The following is a 17,975-nucleotide window of genomic DNA, read 5'->3' on the forward strand; positions in this document are numbered from 1 at the left end:
GCGCGGCCCCCAGACCCCACCGCGAGCCGGGAGGGGAACGGGACTCCCCGAGGACATCTCAGGACACCCAGGCTTCCTTCCAGGGGCCGGACATCCAGCCAAGGCCGTGTCACCGGCTCGTCTGGCCGCGCAGTGGGGGGAGGGTGCCCCAGGCTTGCTTCCGCCGCCGATAACAAGCGCACATTGACGCGGGCTCCCCGGGGCCAGCGTGCCGTGCCCGGCTCGCATCTGAGCCCTCGCCCGAGACATTTGCTCGCTTCAGCAGTTTGGCGTATCACACAAAGGGGCTCTGATTTCCCCTGATGTCCAACTCCTCCTGCATGAAAAATAGCTTTTGTTATCTTTCTGCCCACGGATTCCTGCGTGCAGTCAAGGCCAGACGCCTCGGGGGGTGGAGAGGCCGCCCCGGCTTAAGCACTGGGAGGGGCTTCCTTCTCCTGCCGCGGCCGCCCCTGTGGCCCGCGGCCCCGACGGCCCGGCTCTCGGGGCGTTCCCTGCGGGCCCCTGGCCTGTCCCCCGCCTTCGCGCTGCTCAGCCCCTCTTCCCAGAGAGAGGCGGCTTGAGACGTGCGCCCAGGGGCCTTGTTCGGGTCGCCTCCGCCCCCAGTGTCCCCGCCGTCGCCCCCTCCTCCGAAACCCGGGCCCTTTGTTCCCGCCCATCCCCCCGTTCTCCCCGCCCCGCCTTCGCTTTCTCTCTTCCTAACTTGCGTTTCTGATTATTTCTTCCCCTTTTCCCTTCTAGTCTGCCATATTTAAAGCACAGAAGCCTTCTCCTCCTTCCTGTTCAAGGCAGTTTTTTGAAAGTTCTTGAGACATTTACGAGATTAAAATGTATTCTTTTAACTCTGCGATTATTAGGAGGGTTATTAAACATGAGGAGAATCCATTAAATAGCAAATTGAGTGAGTCAGAAACCCACAGATGTGAAACCTCTAAAGGTTATCTGGTACAAAATAGATGTGAATATGGCTATGGCTGTTCTCCGAGGCCTGAAAAAAATATTGGGAAAAAATTCACCAAAATGGTTTTTCTTTTTTCTTTTTTTTTTTGCGGTACGCGGGCCTCTCACCGCTGTGGCCTCTCCCGTTGCGGAGCACAGGCTCCGGACGCGCAGGCGCAGCGGCCACGGCTCACGGGCCCAGCCGCTCCGGACGCGCAGGCGCAGCGGCCACGGCTCACTGGCCCAGCCGCTCCGGACGCGCAGGCGCAGCGGCCACGGCTCACGGGCCCAGCCGCTCCGGACGCGCAGGCGCAGCGGCCACGGCTCACGGGCCCAGCCGCTCCGGACGCGCAGGCGCAGCGGCCACGGCTCACGGGCCCAGCCGCTCCGCGGCACGTGGGATCTTCCCGGACCGGGGCACGAACCCGCGTCCCCTGCATCGGCAGGCGGACTCTCCACCACTGCGCCACCAGGGAAGCCCCAAAATGTTTTTTCTTAATGATGGCCATGGGAACTCAGTGAGTTATCTTATCTCCTTCTTTCTTTTTCTAATTTTCTACCCCGTTTGGTGGGGGGGTGGGGGGATACATGAGCCTGATATTTAATTTTACAAAGAAGCAGCAGGGCCAGTCTCCAGCCCGCAGACTGGCGAATGGCTCAGGATGTTCATTCGCCATCCACCTGGTCTGCTCTCTCTCTCCTTAACCGCATCCAGGAACGTGCCCCAGGCATCACGCCCAGTCACCTTTTGTCAGCGTTTTATTTCCGGTCGCCCCTGACTTACAACCAAATTGATTGCTGGATGAAAGCCTTTTCGAGCCATCCACCGTCAGACCTTTATTTCCTGTAAGCACAAATTACACATTGGGTTTCCATTCTTACACATCCATCTCACATAATAAAAGTGCCCAAAGTGACCGCAACAGTAAGTGAAAAGCAAATAAAACGCAGATATATGCTCTCACAAACTTTTATCACATATGTAAAACCGAGTACTTAATATAAAAGCTTGGCCATGAAATCTTCCTTTGGGGGAATTTTTCTGCCTGAGCCAGACGGGCCAAGGTTTCTTAAAATATGAATCCAATGAAGTTTGAACAGAAGATGCTTGCTTTTCTATTTTTCCCTGAAAAATCACCCTGTGGCAAGTTTAAGCTCCGTTGCACCAAAAAATCCTCAAATGCTTTAAAATAAAGGATTCTTCCGTCTCAGAATTTTTCCATTGCCAATTCCATTTGTGTAAATTCTTGAGAAAAATCTTTGCCTGGTGGATATTGGAGGAAAGGCAGTTTCCACTGTGACCTGTAACCACACCCTGCTCTTTGTACCAGTGAGTCAGGTGACAGGTCAAATGCCAGTGGATGCTGCGGTATCAGCTTCCAGGAGTGTTCATTGCCAGGCAAATGGTCCTTGTGTCTCACGAATGCTGCTTTTAGCCATTAGCGGCAGTTGTGGTTCAGATAAAGCACCAGCGAGGTCCACATCTGGCGTCTGTGGCTGAGATGGCCAATACCTGAACCAGAAAGTTGTTTCTCGAATCTCATCAGAGTCTCTGTGCCTGTAGTGGTGATGTCCGTTCCTTCGTGTTCAATCTTGCCTGGAGCTGAAAACAAAGCAATCATCTTCAGCCTTGAAAGCCCTTCGTCTTCTCGGAAGTGGTGCTTACTTATGCCTGCCTTTGGTCTCCGCGTCTCCCGAGGATCGGGAAGGAAATCTACCTGTTTTTCTTGCTTTTTGCTTTTAAACCTGGGTGCTTTCTCTAGCTCATTTCTGGCTTTCAGTCAACAAGCCTTTGGGGCGTGCCTGCCGGTGCAGAGGGCTCTGGGAGGGGCTGGGGTCCAGAGACCCAGAGGAGACCCTCTCCTTATCAGAGGTGGGACGTCGAGTTGCCCACTAGCAGAAGGTGGCCGGGCCAGCCCTGCTCAGCCCTCACAGCGCTCTGTTCCCCCGACCCGGTTACCTGTTTATCCATCCCACACCCTCCCGCCCACTTCTCCGTGTAGGACCCAAAGCATGAAGGGTTATCTGGTGAGCACTCATCGTGTACCACGCGTGACATGTATTATCTCAGGAACTTTCCACGTGTCATGGCATCCTTATAACAGCCAGCCATGGTTTAATACTATTTAATTATTTGTTGAACTATTCGTTATAGTTTGAGCTGTTACCTACACGGCCTTTACTACGTGCCAGGAGCTGTCCCAGGCACCAGGTAGCTAGATAGATGGCTAGATAGCTAGATGGACTGACTTAGTTAATCCTCAGCACCCCATGAGTGAGGTGCTATCACTACTTCCATTGTGTACATGGGGAAACAGAGGCACGGAGAGGTTATGCAACCTGCCCGAGGCCCCGAGCCCGCACGTGTTGAGATCAGGATTCAGACCCACACAGTCTAGCTCCAGGTTCACCCTCCTCGTCCCTGGGCTGTAACAGCGGCAGCTGTGACATCTGAATATCTCTTACGTGCAGGCGCTTTGCACAGTTTGTTTCATCCGTGCACCGTAGCGAGGGTAACACTTCCTGTGTGGGCAGTGGCGAGACTGGGGCAGGCTTACCCGCCTGGGACACAGCCAGCAGCTGAGCCCCGGTCTCTGACTCCAAAACCCACCCCAGCGTTTTCTGCAGCCCGCTGCTGACACCTCCCGTGCCCGCTGCACGCTGGGGAGAGGCTGTGGGGGTAGCGCAGGGGCCGGAACGCAGGGGCCGCCCGGACGCTGGGGGCAGAGGGCTGGGTGTGAAGACAGAACAATACCCACCCCACGGGCGCAGCGCAGGGGTTGCCAGACGCTGGCTGTGGGCCGGGCTGGCACGGCAGCCTTCTCGGAAGAGGTGGGCACAGCATCGTGACCAGAGCAGAGCACGATGCCAGACCCTGGGGCTGACTCATGCAGCCTGGAAAGGAAAGATTCAGCTGTCAGACCGAGGGCGGCTCTTAAGATGGGGTGCTCTCAGCAAAGAAGGTGAAAATTGTTCTGCTCAAGACAGCTCCTTTACGGAGGCAGTCAGTGTGCACTTCAAGCCCCCAGAACCCACGTCTTGCAGGGGACGCCACCTGTCAGCAGGCTTTCACACCCAGACTGCGATTGCTGGCGTTCACGTGGTGACTCCCGGCTCACAAAAGGCAGAGAGAAAAGCAGAGTCTGATCCTACTGTATGCTCCCATTCATATCAAGTTCAGATGCAGGCAGAACTAATCTAGGATGATGGAGGTCAGCCGTGTGGCTCCCTGTGTGAGGTTGGCTGCCGGGGCGTGGGGCGAGGGGGAACCTCCCGGAGGGCGGACACGGTGTCCGTACCTTGATCTGGGTGGTAGCTACACGGATGTGGACATACGACCATCAAGCCGCACCCTTAGTATTCCTCCCTGTATATTAGCCTCAGTAAAAACTGAAAATAGACAAATACGGGTCTGGGGTGACAAAGAACCCTCAGGTGACCTGCCAGCAGCCCTCACCTGCCCCCGTGGCTCCTCACCTACTGGCCTGTGTCTTCTTCAGTTCTTGTCAAGCCAGCAAATACTTGTTGGGAATGTGTGTGCTTACCTGTGCTAAGTTCCGAGGACTCAAGGATTCATTCATTCATTCATTCATTCAGCTACTATTTTGGTGCCGGGCCTCTTGGAAATGCTGCTTGACCTGCTAAAGGAAGAAGTCTTCCTGTTTCAGCGAGTTCCGTGGTTCAGAGCTGCTCAGGATGACAAGACCTCCCACTTGGACCTGTCATGCATGATCTATAGCCTCTCCGGGAACCTTCAAGACCCCTAGGGAGACCTTCTCTCTTGGCCCAGCCGCTGTGATTTTGAGAGACTGTTTGGTGCCCTGCCCTGGGGGTCTCGGCCGCCAGCCCTCGTCCTGCCCCATCGGCCCCCAGAGCCCCGCCAGTATATGTTTTAAGTTTCTATTCAAATCCAGCAAATATTCATTGGGAATTTAAAAACCAGACCCCAGACTGAGTCACGGGCACCCAAAGATTCATTCATTTATTCATTCAACAAACATTTATTGAGTGCCTGCTGCTTACCAGGCAGCCTTTCAGGTGGTGGGGAAATTTTCTTTCACAGCAGTAAATAAATAAAAGAGACAACAGGGCTTCCCTGGTGGCGCAGTGGTTGAGAGTCCGCCTGCTGATGCAGGGGACACGGGTTTGTGCCCCGGTCCGGGAGGATCCCACGTGCCACGGAGCGGCTGGGCCCGTGAGCCGTGGCCGCTGAGCCTGTGCGTCCGGAGCCTGTGCTCCGCGACGGGAGAGGCCACGGCAGTGAGAGGCCCGCATACCGCAAAAAAAAAAAAAAAAAAAAAAAAAAAAAAAAAAAAAAAAAAGGAGACAACGGGAATTTGGGAGGAAAGGGACACAGTCCAACCCTCAACACTCACATATCGTCTTTTTCCTTTTATACAGAATGTCGGACGTATTCGTAGAAACAGGAAGCAGATTAGTGGTTGCCAGGGGCTGGGAGGAGAGGGGTGTGGCAGTAACTGTTCAATGGGTGCGGGGTTTCTATTTGGGGTGATGGACACGGTCTGGAACTAGGAAACGGGCTTGGAAAGATTAGGTAGCTTTGCCTGCAGACAGACAGCTGCTAAGTGGGTAAGATGAGATTTGCCCCGTGGCGCGTGTTCTTTCCACTACAACTGGGTTCAAGCGGCCGTTTCTTTCGGGCAAAGCTGTTTAACTCCTCCGAGCCTCATCTTCCTCGTCTGCAAAATGGAGTCCAGATATCAACCCCAGCCTCTATCCACCCACGTGCCAATGCAAGGACGCAGTGCCCGTAAGAGCCGCTGGTACCGCCTAAGTGCTTCGCCGTTTTCATTCTTCTTTCAGTCGAGCTCCATCCAGGACGGCAGGAGCCACTCTGTGTGTTTAGACAGAGGAAATGCAACGGGAGGGAGAGACGGCCCAGGTGATGCGGGAGCTGAGAAGCGGACGCGGGAACCGAGGGGCGCCCGGACGTGAGTCCCTCCTACGGGCGGCCCTGCCGGCCGGACAGTGGAGAGACGGCAGGAGGAGGTGCCTTCGCCAGAGGCCAGGCCCTTCAGCAGCGTCTGGGTCTTGGGGGAAGCAGGGCCCACGGAGGGAGGGACTTCCCGGGAGGGGCTGGACGCCCAGAAGTGGTGCAGCGGCTGCCACAGACCCTGTCCGAGGCAGTGGGGAGGGCCGCGCCGACCCCTCACTTCCTTCCCTCACGTCCCGGGCCCCCGGGCCCCCCCGCCGCCCGCCCAGCCCGGGCAGAGCCGCCCGGAGTCACAGGGCGAGGGGCCCGGGCGCGCGGGTCCCAGAGGCGCGGGCCTGGTGAGCGCGCGCGCGGCTGGGGCGCGCCGTCGGAGGAGGCGGCTGGGCCGCGAGCACCGGGGCGCGGGGCAGCCCTGCCCCCGGGCCCCGCGACGCCGCCGGGCTGCTCAGCTGAGCAGCGGACGGACGGTGCGTCTTCCCGCTGTAACCCCGCGCGCGCGCGCGCGCACGAGGAACGGGCCGCCAGACTCCGCGGCGCTCGCTCTCCTCTGAAGAGAGGAAACAGCTTTCCTGTTGCCCTCAGAGATCCAGCTGCACCCCTGGAGATTTTGCCGCATCTGCCTGTCGACTTTGCAGCTCGGCCGGGCCCCGCGGGGCCTGCCACCCGGCACCTGGGCCCCCGTCTCCCGTCGCCTCCGGTCGCGATCCGTTTGGCCCATATGCGCTGTCTGGCAGCGGCCGACAGCTCACGGTCTCCACTGCTCCTCAGAGGGTCCCCAGCGATACGGGACCTCGGGGGGGGGTTCCTCACGGCTCCAGGACAGAGTCCCACAAAGGCCTGGGTGGAGGCTCCAAGTTCTGGGTCTGTCCCGTGAAAGGCACTGAAGAGGCAGGAGATGAAAGAGAAAAGGAGGGTGCTGAGGGACTTTTACTCCCAGCATCTTTAGCACTGGGGTGCCCTATGAGTTGAATTGTGTCCCCCGGAAAGATAGATTGGAGTCCTAACCCTGGTAGCTGTAAATGAGACCTTATTTGGAAACAGGATGTGATCAGGTTAAGATGAGGTCATAACCAGGATGGGCTATAGTGCCATAGACTGGATGCTTAGAGGAAGAGGAGGGACGCACAGAGCGAGGAGGCCGAGAAGACAGAGGCAGAGACGGGAGTGACGCAGCTTACGAGCCAAGGGGCACCGAAGATGGCTGGCAAACGCCGGAAGCTAGGGAAGGGCCTGGAGCAGATTCTTCCCTGGGCCTTTCAGAGAGGGCAGGGCCCCGCCGACACTTTGATTTTGGACTTCTAGCCTGGGAAGGTAAGAGAATACGTTTCTGTCGTTTCAGTCCCGGTTTGTGGTGCTTTGTTACGCCGCCCTAGGAAGCGAATACAGGGAAGTTAGTTCAGCCCTGCGAATGGCTACCCAATTAACCAGCCTCCGGAAGTGTTGCCCAGGTCACCCTCCGGGGTGGGGAACCTTGAACAAAAGAAATGCAGTTTTGTGAGCAAGGGCGTGTTGAGAAGTCGCCGTGCCGTGCGGGTCGTCTCGTTGAACCTCCCCAGCAGCCCTGCGGTGTGGGCACCAGTCTTATCCCTGTTGGCGACTGAGGAAACTGAGTCTCAGGAGGACGAAATACTTCTCCCCAGACGACACGTCTATTTTTATTCCTTTCTGGCTCTGTGGCTATTCTGAAGGCTGGACTGGGCAAAATGGACTTGTTTGGACGAGAGAGATGTTTGTTTCCTATGCCTCTTAACAGATTACCTCGAGCTTCGTGGCTTAAAACAACAGGTGGATTGTCTCACAGTGTCCACGGACCGCGAGTGTCCACGGCTTGGCTGGACCCTCTGTCGGGTCCGCCAAGGTTGCCAGCAAGGTATCCGCGGGCTGCGTCCCTCCCTGGGCCAGGCTCCTCTCCCCAGATCACTGGTTGCTGGCAGAACTCATTTTCTGTGGCTGCACGGCGGAGGCCCCGTTCTCTGCTAGCCGTCACCCGGGGGCCTCCCGGCTCCTAACGGTGCCCAGAGCTCAGTGTCACACGGCCCCCTGGCAGCTCACAGCCCGACAGTCTGCTTTCTTCCAGGCCACCAGGAGTGCCCCCCTGACGTCCTCTCCCCCCCAGCCTGCCCGAGTGGAGCCTTACGTAACACAGCCCAATCACCGTGTTCACCGAGGCCGCCCACGCTCGAGGGGAGCACACCAAGGGCTGGGGTTCTGGGAACTATGTTAGGATTCTGTCTACCAAGCTCAGATGAACTTTACTTGGAGACCAAGACGAACTTGAGCCCTGGCTCTGTCCCTGACTTGGGGTGTGACCTTGGAGAATTTTCCCCCGCACCCTTTAAGTCCCACTCTCCTTGTTTACAACAGCGGGATGACAATACCAGACTCCACGGGGTGTCATGAGGATGAGATCAGTGAAACCATCAAGCACTGGAAGTTGCTAGGAGCTCGGTAAATGGCAGCTCCCTCCCCTCCCTTGGCAAGGGCGTCTCCTTCACAAAGGAAAGCGTGGGCTGGGCAGAGCACGTGGACGGCACCTGGCCCTGGAGCCGGAAGGCCCGGCGGGGCTCCAGCGGGATCTCAGGTCCGAGTGTTCCTCAGTTCATGCTGCCGCTTCCCGCACACAGTAGGAATCACTGCAGCGTTGTCTGGAAAAGTGAGGCTGAAACGAGGTCCCCAAACAGAACAGACACTTTGGAGCGGCTCTCCTCCCCGCGCAGTGTGAAGGCCGGTTCCCCTCTTCCCAGAGGCCTGGTCCCACAGGGGGAGGGGCGCTGGCCCCTGCAGGCGCCGAGCCAGGCAGTGGCAGCGGGGAGGTGGTGGCAGGTGTCCTTCCTCCTGCACGATCGATCGCTTGTTGCACATTCGGCCCCTTCAGTCCGTTCTCTGTCGCGACCCTCGGGAGAGTCTTGTAGGACCAGAGATTTCCCACCTGGACAGGGCATGGACCTCCCTGGGCAGCCCCCAGGCATTAGCCCCGGAGAGGACCTGACAGCTCCTGACCTCGTGTTCATTGATGATTCTTGGGCATGCGGACAACCAGCAGGGCGTCTGGCCATCTGAGGGCCAGAAACCTTCTATGCTTAGGGCGTGATGTGGCCCTGAGGTTCTGAAGCGAACAGAAACCAGGGGCACCAAGGCACAGTCTGCAGGCCGAGGTTTCTGCGTCACCTCAGAGGGGAGGTCCAGGCCGAGGCTCCTCTGTCTGCTCTCGCCTCTAGCCTCGCCTCCCTCCACACCTGCTGGAACACCGCGGGGCCCTCGCCAGGGGGCTGCCTGCCCGCCCAGCTCGGTCTGGCCTCAGGACTCACCTCGAGGCGGCCTTCCCCACGAAGCCTTAACCACATGCACCCATGCATGCGTGCATTCGACCCAGCACCGATCCCCCAAGCACAGGGCCTGTATCTAATAAGAAAGTCCTCCCAGCTGCACGAAACGGACCCAGCCCCGCCACCGTGCCCAGCTTTCTCAGACCGAGGGGTCTGTGTTCAGAAGCCAGCTAAAAGCAGCCCTGCCGTGGGTGGGTTGGGAGAGGGTCAGGCAGGAACCGCCTGTGTGCGCCCCTCTGAGGCCTCCCAAGGCTCCCAGAGCCTGACGTAGAGACCACCGGTCTAGTGGGGGCTTCCTGAACAGCTGACAGCTGGGAGGGGGCTGTGGTGTTTGCATTGCCTTCTCTCGACAAGGTCAGCACGAAGTGGGCTTACCCTGAGGCTTCAGGTCCTCCCTTGCAGGGGCCCTTTCCAGTCCCAGATTCTAACTGTGTATTTGTAATCGTGTGTTCTTTTTCTTTAAGAGGGCCTGTCTGATTACACAAACTTCAGGGCCCAACGAAATCTGGTTCTGTCGCAGTTGGGCCGTAGGTGGAAACGTGACCCACGCAGGACCCTCCGGAAGATGGGGTCCTTGTCTGTGGCGACACCAGGAGGCCCTTTATGAGAGGAGGTTCAGGGGCCCAGAAAGTACATGTGCCCCTCTGGGGGGAGCCCGCTGTCCCCCAGAAGGTCTTCCTAAATCCAGTTATATGGGGCCAGGGCTGGGGGCTTCTGGCACTGAAACAGGGCCGGGCTCTCTGGATGGAATCGGCGGTGCCTCCTGGCCGAAGCCAGCCCGCTGGCCCTGTAACCTCACTGCCCCAGACCCCAGGCCAGGTAGGGTCTCCCAACAAGGACTGTGGGTCTCCCCTCTCCTTTCTCTGGTCTCCGCTTCCCCAGACATCTGGAAAACACGCTGGCTGACCTTCCCGACTGCAGCCGCAGTCCTGGTCCCCGTCAGCAAACGGAGCCCTTGGAACCTGGCTGCCTCTGACTTCCGCAGGGGGGCACCCGAGGGGACGCCCACCCCCGCGTCCGGCAGCCCCACGCGTCCGCAGCTGGCCCGGGGTTGCCGGCCCGGGCGTGGGCTGGTCGAGAGGGATCTCGCGCCGGCCTCGCAGCGCCGAGGCTGCCCGGCGGGGCTCATGGGGGCCGCGCTGCGCCGCTTCCGGGCCCGGCGTTTGCTGAGCGGTTTCCCGTCACTTATTAATGAGCTTCGGCAGCAACCCGTGGCTTAGTGTTCGTGGGAGTCGCGGCTCTGACGGGCTGGGCGGCCCAGGCCGCCTGCTCCCGGGGCCTTGTCGTCTGCCCTGTCTCTCCTGCCTGCAGGCCACACCCGGAGCGCCTGTCCGCGCAGAGCAAAGTGCATGCACTTGGGGGGGAAGGCAGCTTCTCACCCCCGCCGGGGCCGGGCCGGGCCCCGGGCGTGTGCAGGCCTGTCCATCCACCCACCCCCCGCCATGGTCGTCCAGCTGGAGCTTCCGGGCACCCACTCACCCACACACCTGTCCACACCCAGGCAGCTGGGCGCGTCCTGTGCATCGAGGACAAAAGGCTTCTGAGGTCGGGGCTGACGTCACAGAGTGTTTCCCTCTCAGGGCAGGCGCACGTGGAGAGGCCACACCCGGCCCTGCGCCGAGGCCCTCCCTGCTTCGCCTCATCCTCACCCGCGGGGGTGGGGCCTGGGATTATCCAGGTCGTTTGGAGCAGGAAAACAAGGCACAGAGGAGTTAAGCCACTTGCTGAGCACCGACAGTAATCGACGCAGCGACGGCCAAATTGGCTCCCCCAGTGGCCGGGGCCTGGTGAGCCCTGAGCTGGGTCTCATGTCAGTAGAAAGCACGCACCCTGGAACCAGATATTTGAGTTGAAGTCCTGGCTCTCTCCACTTGCTCTTCGTAGCACTTCCTGGAGCCTCAGTTTCCTCCTCTGTAAAATGGGGACAGGCAATAAGTAGAACAGCAGCGTGTCCAGGGCCGCACGCCCAGCTCTCGGCTTTTCTCCCTTCTCGGAGGCCTACAGGGAGCAGGGGGTGAGTGAAGAAGTGATATTTCCAGGAGGGGGGGTGGTGAGGAATGGGGGAGTGAGGGCATCGATATGAGGAGGGCGGGAATAGTACCCCCCCCAAGATCATCCAGAGATTCATGGCCTCGTGAGCGCCGGTGGCAAGAGCCACTTTGCAAAGTGTACCTTAGGCTCCATCTAACATCTTTATTTCTCTTTAACAAATTTCCCCTGAGGCCGATTTCAAATCAAGTTTATCCTGGCATCTAAAGGTATAAAGCCCATAACTCAGAGGCATTAGATCTAAAATATTCAGGCCTCCATGGCTGCGCTGCCCTGGGTCGAGGCACCCGAACGAGCTTCATTTTCCGGCTGTTACCTGAAGCCTGGAAGTGGGTGTCGCGGGCTTCTGTCCACAGACGGGAGCTGTCCTGCCAGGCGCCAAGGCACGTGCCGTTCCTGTTTCTGGATCCGGGTGTCAACGGGGTGGGGCTAATGATAATCTGTATGTGCAGCCTCCCCCCAGCGCCAGCGTCACCGCCTCAGCTCCTCGTCAGGTCGCCCGGCATCAGGTTCTCACAAGGAGCGCGCAGCCCGGATCCCTCGCGCGCGCAGTTCACGGTAGGGTTCTCGCTCCCGTGAGAATCTTGCCGCCGCCCCTGGTCCGACAGGAGGCGGAGCTCAGGCGGTAACGCGAGCGATGGGGAGCAGCTGCAAATGCAGGTGAAGCTCCGCTCGCTGGCCTGCCGCCCGCCTCCTGCTGTGCGGCCCGGATCCTCGCAGGCCACGGACCGGTACTGGGCGGTTGGGGACCCCGATACAGAGTGTGTGTGGATGACGGTCGGGCTGAGTGGCTTCAGGATTTGAGGGATGGCTGCCTGCATCCTAATGTCAGCTCTGGGCGGCCCTGGGCCAGTCGCTTAAACTCTCGGGGCCTCAGTTTTTCCATCTGTAAAATGGAGTCGATGATCATCGCTGCCCCCACAGGAGAGGGTTGTAGCGAGGACTAAGCCACCGGGGACGGCGGTGGTTGTCTCAGTAACAGGGGTGGTTAGCATGGGAGCAGCTGCCTGACCCCCGAGGGCCCCCCCTGCAGACTTCCGTCCCGTGTCCCTTGTGCGTCGGCTGAGAAACCAGAGCACCTGCAAACTGTTAGGCTGGGGGAGGCTCCAGGTTCAGGCTGTCTGATAGGGCGCCCTCTGGGGACCAGGGCTTTCCCTAGATGGTGTAAGGGGAGGGCCGCCCCCGCCTCCCGACTTTCAGTGGGCCTGGGACTGCGCAGTGAGTAATAGGCTAAGAATCCTCCGGAGGTGACAGAAAATTGAGTTACGTCCGAACATTGACTGCCTCCTGTTGAGGTGTGGCTGGGACCCCTCCCCAACCTGACCCCGGCTCCCTCGGAGCAGAATCCCGCCACATTCCCAGCCTCTTCTCCTGTTCTTTGTGTGTCTCCACAGCATTTCTCTTGCTTAACGGTGAGGAGCTGCGCTATGGCTTCCCGGCTTCCCGTTAACTTGTATCCTCCCCGTAAATGGACTGCTTGACTCATGCAGTTGTTCCGCCCTGTTTCCGGGGGTTTCTCTGTCATCCTCTCGCTCCCAGCCAGCCTGTACCTGCTGTGTCCTGGCCCACCAACGCCCCACGCCAGCCCTGCTGGGCCCTGGCGGGAGAGAAGCTGGCTTTTACATTTTGTTGACTTTCATGCAAGCAAAAGCCCCAGGCCTCAGCTCCAAGCCTCCTGGAGGAATGGGAGGGAAGGTGAGCCCTGCCTGGGGATGAAAGGGCCTGGGGCCGGGGCAGGGCACCTGCCCTGGAATCCGAGCCAGCAACAGAGCCAGGCGTGCGGGCGTGGCCTCTGGGACCCGCTGGGAGGGGCACAGGACAAGGGAGGGCTGGTGGCCAAGTCCTCCAGGCCCTGAGTCTGGGCACAGCCAGGAGGAAGGGGGCACAGCAGCCTGGGAAGGCCACTGCGAGAGGGCGCCAGTGTCCCTGAGCCAAGGCTGCTTTCCCCGGGGGGCGGGGTGGGGTGACTCTGAAGATGGGCGGGGCATCCCCCCTGTCTGCCCCAGACCAGCGGGCCGTAACCTTGAGTGAGACTTTGTCCCAGAGCCTGGATTCCAGCTGCCTCCCCATCCCCCTCCCTGGGGAGGGACCGACCTTCCGGGGATCCCACCTGATGGCTGGCCTGACGCTCTCCAAGGCTCTCCCTCTGACCCCAGGACCCGCCGCCTCCGGACACTGCTTGGCCTCCTCTCACGTCCACAGACGCCCCCCGACGACCTCCTGACCTCTCGCCTCTGGGCCTCGGCAGTGCCGTTCCGTCTGCCTGGAGCGTCCACGCCGCCTTGGCGGTGCCAACTCCTGCTCATCCTTCAGGGCTCAGCTCGAGTGCCAGCTCCTTGGGCAGCTTTCCTGACCCCGTTACAGGCTCCCCCGCACGCTGGCGCCAAGTCAGAGATTCTGGCCGACGCCCCACTGTAGCCCAGCGCCGCCGGGTGCCTGGCACGTGCAGGCCCCACAGCGTGGGTGCAGAGTTGAATTGAGGGAGGCTGGGGGGCTGGGCGTCCACAGCTGCCCTGCCAGCATCGGGGGTCCTCGTGGGGGTGGGGGCGGGAATGGGGTGGACACGCTCTCTCTGGCTCCAAAGAGAACGGAAGGAAGGGGGTCCAAAATCGTGATGCCTTCCCTAGAAAGTCACCGACAGTGGACTGGGCACAGGCCGGACGTTGGGCGCTCTGGGGGTTGGCGACAAAGGGACGGGCGCTGGGTGTGGCTCATTAGCCCAGGTGCTCCGGGTCCGGTCTAAGCCCACGACTCGGTGTCTCCTGACCGAGTGCCCTGGCAGCCCCAGTTCCAGCAGGTGAGGGAGGGTTTGAACCTGGCACTCTGGACTGCAGGTGCCGGTCTTGAAAACTGGGTTTGGACCCAGCCTCTGGCTGCCCGGGAGGAGCTGTTCGCAACCTGGGGAGACTCAGGAAGCAGATATGCACCCCCTGCAGCGCCCAGCCCCGCCCAGACTGTCAGAAAATGCTGGTGGTCGGCAGGTGTGTGCCTTCAGGACACCGGCGCCGGAGTCCCGGGGCAGGTGAGAATCCGGCTCAGCTGCTTGGGGCTGTGCTACCTTGGGGAACTTACCTGCCCTCTCAGAGCCTCGGCTTCCTTGTGTGTAAAATAGGTTCTTAGCAGCTCCTACTTCATAGGTTATTTTGAGGCGTAAATGAGAAAATGGAAAGAGCTTAGCACGGGGCTTCGCAGGGAGCCGGTGCCCAGGGGAAGCCAGCCCTCGTCTGTCAGTCCATCGGCCATGGGCCTTAGGGGGCAGCAGTCATCTTGCTGGGCCTTCTAAGGGTCGGGGGGCTTTGCCCATTCTGAGCTGCAACGTCACGGGCACATGAGGACAAGGAAGAGTCCGTGTCAGCCCTGCAGGGCACAGAACTGGCCTGCTCCCCTGTGATAGGAGCAGCTGCCCCTTTGTCATTAGAGCGGGGCCAATTATCATAATAACAGCTTACACGTTGTCCCAGGCACGGTGACGTTTGCAGGCTGCAGTAACTTGTTTAATCTGCCAAACAGCCCTCTGAAGTGTTTCCCATTTCACAGATGGGGAGAATGAGGCACAGAGAGATTAATTAGGACCCAAGATTACGCAGCTAGTAGGTGACGTCAGAGCCAGAGCCAGGACTCAACCCAGCTGAGTGACTTCGGAAGCTACCATCTCCATGGTGTCCAGCCTTGGGATGATCGAAAGGTATCGTCTCGACTCGTGGCCCCTGCGTGGAGCACAGCAGTGAGAAGACTTTAGACGGTGATGAAGGAGAAGACTACTGTTACGGATTAGCAGTGTCTGCCGTGGGCTTGGGAAGGGCGGGTTCAGCTCTGTGCCGGCCACTTGCACGTCATGAGCCACAGCACTCCTGACGTTGTCGGCAGCTTCGTTCCTCGCTGGCTGGGGGTGGCCGTCCTGTGTGCTCTGTGGGCTGTTCAGCAGCAGCCCTGGCCTCCACCCACTGGTTGCCGGTTGCCCCAATCCTCCCTCCCCGCCCAGTTCTGACAATCAAAAGTGTCTCCAGACATTGTCTCCTGAAAGGCAAAGTCTTCCCTGGTTGTGAACCCTTGCACCAGAGCAGGCGCTGGGGGCAGTGGGCCAAACAGCATTGAACTCGGAGTCCAGAGACCAGGGTTCTAGGCTTGACTCTGGCACCAACCAGCCTCCTGTCGCCATAGAAATGGCCCTTCGTCTCTCCAGGCATCAGGTTCTTTATGTGTAAAGTGAACAAGATGAAGTAGGTGGTTCCAAGGGTTCCTTCTAGAAGGTTTATAATATTCCACACTATGATTCTCCTTCCCTCACCCAAGCCCTTCGGTTAAAACTCTCAGGTTATTGGAACATAACTTTCCAGAGATCCACAGAGCCAAACCAGCAGAAAAGCCTGCAGTCTGCAGCGAGCTACTCTGCCCCTTGGAGCTTCATATTTGCTCATTAAAGGGAAGAAACAAGAAGAAAAAACCCTGAACCTTGGTATTGAGATTTCATCCAAGCAGGGCAGTTATCAAGCAGATTCAAGTAGAAAAATCACAGAGACAATAAGCACACACCCACTTCCCTGTGTTAGGAGAGAGAACGAGCTCTCGGGGAAATCTCCCCGGCTCCGTTCAATTATGAATCTCGGCAGGAAGCCTGGAAAATCCTGGCAGCCCCGGAGTGAAGGGTTGAAGGAGGCGTGAGGCTGGAGAGTGAGACAAGGGACACAGATGGTGAGAGAGGGAGGCCGGGGTCCCGCCTGCGGCCAAGCACCAGGGAGCTGGGCTGTGAGCTGAGGCTCTGGGGTCCTCACAGCAGGCGTTCCTTGAAACAGCAGCACGTATACGGGAGGAGACTTGGGTCGAGGGCTTGGCCCGCGGGCCACCGGCAGGCAGGAAGGCTCTGTTTTATGGAGATGGAGGAGAAGCCACCACCGATGGGAACGCTGTCCGTTCTGGTCACACATTCTCCCCTTATTCCTCAAGGCGACAGCGCCAGGTCTGTGGGGATCCCACGTTATAGACGGGGAGAAAGGAAACGACCAACTGACCAGCCCAGTGAGCGGTTTCCCAGGTGACGGTGATCTCAAGAGGCTGAAATTCACAGGCCACGTGCTTCCACGTGGGAACCTGGCGGCTGACGCTTGGCATTGCGTCCCCCGGTATCTTGCACCCTCTCTCGCTGGGGTTCCGTGGTCACCCAGAAACCTGCAGTCATCTTCACGTCTCGTAAAAGCATCACAGACCTGCCCTGAGGAATGAAGTATATAACCTGGGCCCTCGAGAACTGGGTTGGAATCTCTGACGAAGGTGTGGCTTGTTGCGGGTCAAGCTCTCCTGCAGGCAAAAAACCAACTTCTTCTGACTTAATCCCAAAGGAAGACTTTCCTGGGAGTGTGTGGAAGGTCCCAAGAGATTAAACGAGATTAACAGCCAAGACTGAAAAGGGGAGACTTCCATAGCTGACCTCGTGGACCACCAAGAACTCCCCATTCATGAGCACCCCGAAGTCCCTTGCCCTTGGGTCTCCTCCGCTTTTGATCCAAACTCCAAAGCCCTGAGGGTACATGCGTTGGTCCAGCTCGGGCTGGATGTGTGCCCAGGATCCCTGGCTGGTGCAGGGCCATGCAATGCAGCCGCTGGGAAGTGCGGGCGGTACTCTGTGAGAGACCCGTTCCCAGGGCATAGCCAGGGGTCCATCAGAGCCTCAGGATGGGCTGAGCAGTAGGCCGTGGCCCGCCCTTCTCTCCCCATCTCCTGCCCCAGCCCACCTGTCTCAGCACAAGATCCTTAGACTCTAGGACCTCGAGAGATGCCTCCGTTTACCAGACTGTGATCTCTAGGTTCCAGGTTTAAAGAGACAGAGTTTGGGGACAGAAGTCGTCTCTCTGTGAATCCCACTGCCTGGGGGCAGGAGCTTGCACCACAGACCCCAGTCCCCTGGCGGACACTGAACCGGAGACCAGCCCCGTTGAAACGGGTGCCATCTTGCTCCCGTTGCGATGACAAGGGAGACTTCTTTCCCAAACCCTCCACCAGCCCCACTCCGACCGTCCCGTCGGGGGGAGCGCCCTTTGGACCTAGCGGCTCCCCTAGAGTGTTGGGGAAGCGAAGAAGGATCTCGGAGAGGGAACCGCTGTGTGCCACCTGCTTACAGACCGCAGCCGAGGGTGGGTCCAGGTGTCTGCGGAATCCATTCTCCCCTGCTGGGTCTGACGCGATGCAAGTTGAGACGGTCTCTCCTCGTGACTGACGGTGAGCGAGGGGTGAGGCGGGCTGACCCGAGGTCCCCACGCAAGCCCATGCTCCGGCCCGCGCGGGCCCTGAGGCTGCCACGGTCTGTCTGGCAGCTGCAGGAAGCTGCCGGCTCTGAGCCAAAGTCTAAATGTGTCCCTCCTCCCAGGCACGGCAACGCGAGGGGGCCGATGAAGGGAGCGCTTGTTAATCCCGGGGGAGCTGAGCCTGCGTCTCCCAGGCAGCCTGGCTCCTCTGGGACTAAAATAAGACGCCCAAGGGGCCCCAGGATGGGGCCCTCCAATGTAACAGGTCGCATTTCCACCAGGTTGGGCTGGGAATAGAATCAGAGACGTGCCAGGCTGTGAGGGACAAGAGGTCCCTGCGTTAGTCACGGGGACACGGTTCCAGCTTCGGGAAAGGCACGGCGACACCTCGGAGCCTATGGCGTTGAATCCAGGACCCTCGCTGGCGATCCAGGCCACCCCGCGACTGCTGCCCACCTGCTCCTCCAG

At 59.3% G+C, this 17,975-nt stretch overlaps 1 protein-coding gene and 1 long non-coding RNA gene across 3 annotated transcripts in view; one reads left to right on the top strand and one right to left on the bottom strand.

Moving 5' to 3' along the window:
- Nucleotides 1-17,975, top strand: part of CACNG4 (calcium voltage-gated channel auxiliary subunit gamma 4) — a 52,924-nt gene that overhangs the window by 11,726 nt on the left and 23,223 nt on the right. The window lies entirely within an intron of this gene.
- LOC136793268 (uncharacterized) lies at nucleotides 10,643-17,275 on the bottom strand. 2 transcript variants are annotated; one of them, XR_010838323.1, is made up of 3 exons: nucleotides 13,379-17,275; nucleotides 11,585-12,865; nucleotides 10,643-11,130 (listed from the first exon to the last, which is right to left on the bottom strand). It is a non-coding gene; the product is annotated as an uncharacterized lncRNA (long non-coding RNA). The 2 variants fall into 2 exon arrangements; XR_010838324.1 differs by having other exon boundaries at nucleotides 10,643-11,217.

Source organism: Kogia breviceps, chromosome 19, assembly GCF_026419965.1.
Source record: "Kogia breviceps isolate mKogBre1 chromosome 19, mKogBre1 haplotype 1, whole genome shotgun sequence".
NCBI classification, from domain to species: Eukaryota; Metazoa; Chordata; class Mammalia; order Artiodactyla; family Physeteridae; genus Kogia; species Kogia breviceps.